General features: G+C 40.7%; 1 protein-coding gene across 2 annotated transcripts in view; it reads right to left on the bottom strand.

The window, feature by feature from the left end:
• Window positions 1-1,039: 1,039 nt before the first annotated feature.
• RAB11FIP1 (RAB11 family interacting protein 1) overlaps window positions 1,040-7,363 on the bottom strand; it is a 399,061-nt gene continuing 392,737 nt past the window's right edge. For both annotated transcript variants that reach the window (XM_057402485.1, XM_057402486.1), the window contains one exon: window positions 1,040-1,050. The gene's annotated coding sequence lies outside the window, so the exon portion shown is untranslated. The remainder of the gene's footprint in view (window positions 1,051-7,363) is intronic.

Raw genomic sequence — 7,363 nt, 5'->3', positions numbered from 1 at the left:
CACAGGCTTTACAGCTCCTGGGGAACTCAGCTTTCACAGGAAGCTGAACACCTTAACAGCTCTACCTTTACCAGGAGAACTCAACTACTTGACCCTAAAGACAGCATTCTGCTCTGCTTGACACTGCAAAAAATCCCAGCTCCTGTTTGTGTCTCAGTTCCCCATCGGTAAAATCAGGACTGTATTTCCCTATTCCTAAACAACATAAAGAGACCAAAACTACCAGCTGCTCCAACCCAGCATGGATAAGGTCTGGTTTAAGGTTACTATCAGATTAATGATGCAAAAGATTGATGATTTATGGCCAGTTCTCTCTGCCACCAGGTACAACAGGAGATCCTACTCAGCTGCAGAGGCTGGGCACTACAGAAGACTCAAAAGCCTAATGAAGACCTAATTACATCCCTGCATTAGAGCAAACAGCGTGCATCACAGTCAGTATTCTGCCTCCAGCAGTGATGGAGATGTTTCAAAAGCAGATGCAATCTTCCCGACTTGTGCCACAGCACTGAATGATCAACAGAAAAGGAAAGAAAAAGAAAGAAAAAGAAGCAAGAACAGCATTATCTCTTTGCCTTATCACCTAAAATCTGAGGACTGATAATCTGTACATCTATTATGGTGAAACCCCTCGCCATGTGAACTAGGTTCTAGTCTTTTCCATACTTGTGTTGCTCCTATCTTCATTTCTCTGGCATATTTCTCAGGAATGGACTCATATGACAAAACAGACATTACTTTTTCCAGCTCAGCCTCTGTCGTCTGTTTTCCTAAATGTGACTTCTAGTCACCGTGGCAAGATTCTTTCTTTTTGTCCCTCTACAGATCCTGTCACTTACATTAAGTGTCCTTTTCTCCCATTTTAGATTAAATGGCTTGTTAGGTATTTCTAAAGCTGTCTTTAGTGAGTCACAGTGATATTTCTTTCCCTCTCTGCCCCATCCTTCAAGGTCACACACAGAGACTTCAGCTTGTTTCTTAAAGGTTAAATGCAAGTTCCAGAAGAGCAACTTGAACTTTGGAGAGCTAAAGCAGAAAAAAAATCCAAACCTTCAGTGACTACAGTATTGTTATGTGAGAAAAGGTGAATGTGAATGATAAAGTAGCAGTCGGAGAAGCCGGACAAAAACCAGCAGCTCCCTTCCTGAACAACTTTATTTCTCTTTGCAAAGCAACTGCTACTGTTTTATACTCATTTCCAAGCCTGCCCTGCTCTGAAGAACACTGCAGCCTGCAGAACAGGAAGTTGCCAGAGGCATTTTATTTCAGCAAAGCCCCCCACCAGCTGTGACTGTACTCCCTGAAGGATCCTCAATGTTAACTCTTCAGAGATGGGTATTTTCCAGTCTGCCAGGCAAGGAGATGCTTACTCAGAGTCAGACTCTTCAGAGGTTGAACAAATGCTTCTCAACAGGCATTTTAAATCAATTCCTGCTCAGCTTTCTACACCCTGCCTGTTGTTCCAGTTAAGTCTTCACTGTTCAGACCCACTAAAAGTGGAAACTACTTGAAAAACTACTTTCATTCTGAGTCTCACAACTGAAAGTGTGTTTTCCCCACGCACGTACTCTTGCATCAGGTCACCCTATTTCATGTTCTTCCACTTAGAGGAATCCTATCTGTAGCCCCATCTCATTACAGATGAATTTGCCACACTCGTGCAAATGCCCTGTCAAATGAGAGCCTGGAATGACAAAAACCACAAACTTCTATGAGTTAAATCATTACAAAACCAACAGACTTTACAGCAAGAAACTGGCCAACCAGCTCTAAGTAAGGTAGTATCGTAAGTGGGCTACAGGAAATCTAGGCTGGGTTTATATACAGGCATAATTTGCTTCTGCCTAGCAAGGCTCCATCTTCACAAGTTTTTTTTCCTCTTTGGCTTTTGTACTCACATACAGGCTGGTAATTGGGTGTGAGTTTTACCTTGGCAGCATTGGTGGAAGCAGAGTCTAATAGGGAATTAATCCATGCCTCACTAGCATAGCAGCAGTCTCCAAGGGCCTGGATTATCAGGGTTAGCTTAGCAGCTCGCTCCTCTGTAGCACATTTTACATGACTGGGCATCTCTATGGGCCAGAAAGCACTGCTGAGGAATTCCAAAACCATCTTCCTAGAAAACACTGCTAGAGAAAGGCATTCTGCAATTAAAGACACAGAGCAAACCTGTTGGAGGTGTCAACCATGGTGTTCAGCTACTTCTGCAAGTTCAGGGATGACTACAGGCTTACAACTACTTTACTAAACTACATGAGATTTCTCCTTAGTAGCAAATTGATGATTACAATGAACAGCATCGTAGACAGTGGGCCCTTTCTATACATATTTCTATCTATTTATACATGTAAACGTATGTCTAAAAGAGACATTGGATTAAAATATATCAGAAAATGGTAGCTCCCTTGCTTCCATTTCCAGTTCTCACTACTCAATGTGCAAGGGAGATCAGCGGACCAGAAACAGAGAAAACTTACAATAAGAAATATTCCGTGCTCTGTGCTGAGAAGCACTAAATCTGGTATCAAAATTCTAAACAGATGAAAAAGCAAACTAAGTTACTTACTATATGCACAATGAGAGAATTCCACCCTTGCGCTGATTCAAGAAGAAAAACTGACCTTGCTTCAAGGCACAGATCGACCTCTAATGGATTAGGATTTTTCCTGCAAGCCAGTCTTAATTAAAAAGTGTCCAAAATCACTTTGCAACATAATTGTTAGTGGTAGCCACTACTGGAGAGGTTATTAAATTAAAGTACTACCAGACTTCATAGTACCATATGGCCATTCCCATGCCACTAAAGCAATCATTTTTACACATCCAGAGTGTAAATCGATTGCAGTCACTGGCTGCTATCCTTACCAGACTGACAATCTGGACAAGCCCCACCTAACCACCCTCTACATAGAGATTCCCCAAGGGAAGTGGTATTCTCAGAACTAGCTAGGACTATGCAGTCCATAGAGTAATACAAATAATAAGGAATGAAGCGACACTCCCATTGGTGGTAGCTGCAAGGCTTGGTTTTAAACCAGATTCACGTGATTCATGAGCAATCCTTGCTATTCAACACTATGGCCATGGGTTTAACAAGAGACATACAAGCAGTGCACTAAGAAGCCCAAACACAATCATTTCTGCTATTCACAGTTTTGCTTTTCAGATTTCCTCTCTTGCTATTGCTCTGATTCCTCTCCCAAGGGACAATAGATGTGGAAAACAGCAGGCTGACCTTTAACACTGCTCTAACCATTCACCTTCTTCAAGCCCTTTACAAACCAGCTAATTAAACCTATTGTTCACCCCAGTACAGAAAGCACTATTCCTAGCACTGGAGATCCAATTCTTCTCCTAATTGCATCCTGTGCAGGTCAGACTATCTCAATCAGCACTGCTTCACTGAAGCAAAAAGAGCTTCGCCAATTTACACCATTTGAGGCAGACTGGGTCAAAGGTATTCCTTGGAAGTATGTACAAAATCATTACAATATGAAGTATTGAACACCTTTCACATTTGACCAGGAAACTTTGAGAAGCAAATATAGAGATACTGAGATCCACCTAATGCCACCAAAGTAAGGTTGTACAGGAAGCTGAGATCACAGCCCGTGTTGAGATTATCCCTCTTCTATCTCCATTTCAGTTCTGGTTTTTAAAATAACAAAGGCTGTGGAAACTTGGCTTAATACTTGATGTAAAGATGCTCACCTACAGCAACAACACTGCTTTAGTATAAACCACTATGCAAACCAGACACTTGGGCTCACACCTTTATTTAGTAAAGTATTACATGCACAGCATCATCACCTGCAGATTTAAACAGGTTCTGTCAACGGATATTAAGCAAAGTCAGTAAATAACTCTGCAGAAATTGTCTCAAACTCAGGTAAGACGAAGGCACATGTTGGTGAGCTCCTGTAGCAAATGCTAATAACCTAGAGTGTCTTTGCCCTCTATGAATTGACCTTATTACGTACGAACAGTTCATCTATAATGCATTTAACTCAAGTTCTTCCTGTTCTAATGAATTAACTGCACTCCAGTGGACTGCCGCTGAGAACTTGTTTGGGAAAATAGCTCCAATAAAAATCACATCAATAAGAACACCTCCAAACCATTTAACAGTCAGGAAATGCTCAATGATTTTCTTTCCCTTCTCTTCTCAGAAAGTCTTCAGAGGATATACACATTCTGTGATAATCTTTTGTAAACTGAGTGCAAGCAATGCTTTTTTGTGAATAAAAAAAAAAAAAGATATCTATCAATAAGTAAGAAAAATAGGCCCACAATGGGATGCAATTTCTTCTTCAGGCTTAGAACATTATGTCCTTACACCACTTCATTACTCCACCAGAGTAAATTCTCTCTCAATGGCTCCTGACAACAGATGCCATTTGCATGATGGATCCTTACAAACCTCTTCAGAGGTACTCAGATAACTGGTAACGCCCAGCTGGTGTTTAGATGATACTATCTAGAACAATAATGTCTAATGGTAAGCAAACCACTGCCTTTATGGACAGCAGCCAGCTCTTGAGGATTTCTTGCACAATTTTGGGGAATACGTGGGTTCTCGCCAGCAGTCATGTAATACCTGCACAAAAGAATGTGCTAGCACCAGAGAAACACAGTGAACCTGATGATCATGGCTCCTTACCACAATGTACTGACTCTGGTTCAGTTACCGCCAGATCAATGCAGTGAAAGAGCAAACAATAAGGCAAGGATCATCATTAGTTACTAAAAAGAACTAAACGCAGTGCAAAAAAACCAGCAAGAATGGGGGTGGAAGAGCAACTGGTGAATAAACTTGGCAGGCATAGACATGGATTTCATAGTTATTCCTCTTCTCTCTCACACACACCCACCCCAAAGCTGGGTGATTACAGAAACAGATGTAGAGTTCTAGAAAGCCAATGAATCAATACACAGTTAAATTACACAACCAGTAAAAAAATCAATGGAACCACAAGATATAAGAGTGGGATATAAAAATCCTGCTAACAATAAATAAAGCAAAGCCATATTTAGGGACTGTCTTGCTATCTATCCAACGTAGAGTTTGGGCACACTGTCAGCACCTTAGCAAATTACTATCAAAGAATAAAAGCCTACAAACAGTGTAGCTGTCCGGATCCATCTTCTGCTCAACTGCCAAACATCCCCAAACTTACAGGCGTTTCCTTTGTATACTACAGAGTTTCTGAACACAGCACACATATAACTACCATTTCCATTAGGATTGATGTTTGAGAGGACTGGACATGCCTAGCAACCAAGTTGGACTACACTCAAAAGGTGCATGCACTTTCAACTGTATCATCTCAAATATTTCAGAAGGATTATTTTAAAGCCTGCTTTTTCTTTGCTCCCATTTCTTTTTCAAGACAAAGGGAGAGAAAAGAGAACTGCAGTCAGATTAATGTATATTTATAGAATGTATTGATTGCACTGTTTGCTCATACTGCTTCTGGAAACCCAAAGTGGACCCTATATCCTTAAGGGGCTCGATTTCCTCCTCACCGATTCATCTGTAACCATTTACTTAACTATGTCTCTAAGCATCAGTGGTCACCCTGATTGCAGTGGGACAATTTATTTCCACATCACACTCAGCTTTCGGTACTCCTATAGAAGCCATGAGTTTCCTACATGACATTTGAAAGGGCTGTATGATAATATTCTTCTTGAGAAGCTAATATTCAGAATTCAAATCCTAAATAGTAGTCAAAATTCAATAAAGGCAATGAGGTGCACATGCATGTTGTCATCTAGATGAGGACACGCTTTACCACATGGAAACAGCGAGCATGGGTGTACACACAGAAACGGATTGGGACTCATATTGGAGGTCAGTGGGTTGTTTTCTCTCCCTTTGCATTATACAAAACTGAAGAGCTACAGATTAGTGATACTGAACGGCCTCAATGCCTACATTCAGCTCCTGGCAATCCTTCTACTCCTTCCACAAAGGTCCCTTTGTGTACATTGTGTATGCACATACATACTCCTACATTCAGACATGCGCCCTTCGTGAGCACAACAGAAATCGTGGATCCTTTCCTCATTGTCATTTCATAAGTTGCAGGATTTAAGGCTTGTTTGTGTTAGAGCTGCTGATGTTAAAGTAACACTTACCCTGAAGCTTTCATAAAATTTTCAGAACTGCTATTATTTTTAACCTCCTGCCAGAGGCAAATCTTCCAGCAGAACACAGCTGAGAGGGGTCATCTGTTTCCTCCTAGTAAGCAAGCTCCATTTCCTTATCAGGGCAATAAATATTACCACCAATAATGTAAGTGCCAAACAGTTCCCACTTCCATTGCCACCACGGTAGAACATTGTTTCAATGATGTTTGAGTCAAACTGCACTTAGCCCTTAAAAACTTACCTTGGTTTTTAAGGGAAAAGAAATGACAGTAAAATTAAACCGTTTCCCATTCAACAGTGGGGTTTTTTTTTATACACATTCTGGGTAACAGCTCCTGTTCTTGTCAGGAGCTACACTCACATCTTCACAATTAGTCATTTAATTCAAATTGGTCTACAGAAATCGTAGGTTCTTTTGAAAGCTATAGCATAAGATCATTAAACCATACAAAAGACTTCATCTGTTGGGGGAAAAAATATGTATACAAAGGAGGGGAGAAAAGGAGATCTCAAACACAGCAAACTGACAGTATTTTCTACCTTAACCTCTTCAGCTATAGTTGCTAAGTAACCATGACACACCACTGTGTATTCTCTGCAGTGTCTGGTCTACAGCCTGACAGTTTGATTAATTCTTCAGAGTACCAGCCCTGCATGGTGAATATTTTAACTACTTAAGCATTTATGGGGGGTACAGGGGGTGAGGAGAGGGAAATGCACACACAAAAACCCCCACAAACGTCTATGATTTATAACTTAAGTTTTATTCCGAAGCTGCTAGGTAGGAAACTAAAATCCTCTTCCAACAAAGGAAGGTCATGCACAGTTATTTCTTCCTCTATGACTTTTTGACTCTCATATCAGTAAATACATTTCTCCATCCTCAAAAGCATGCCTGTTTAATTATGGATCCTGGGTGTCAATATTTGTAGAGAAACAGTAAAAAAAAAACCCTACAATGTCACTGCATTGTCCTCTAAGTGTCCACATTTCTACACTTCATGAGGAAGTTTGAAAAGCAATGAATATTCCTGTGTCAGTGGACAGGTAAAGCAAAACTCGCTGGTTCGACCTGTTTACACCAACTTTAGTTTCAAGATTTCCACGAACAGGAGATTTAATTAATACAGACTTTAATAATCCTTTCACCTCTAGTTTCAAGCTTTTATGGCATTCTGCCTCCCTTCCCTTTCCCTCCCCATTTGGACAC

This window comes from Pezoporus wallicus, unplaced genomic scaffold, assembly GCF_028554395.1.
Source record: "Pezoporus wallicus isolate ANWC-B61680 ecotype Strahan unplaced genomic scaffold, APGP_CSIRO_Pwel_v1 contig_2348, whole genome shotgun sequence".
Taxonomy (NCBI): Eukaryota; Metazoa; Chordata; class Aves; order Psittaciformes; family Psittacidae; genus Pezoporus; species Pezoporus wallicus.
This window is presented reverse-complemented; position numbering and strand designations above follow the sequence as displayed.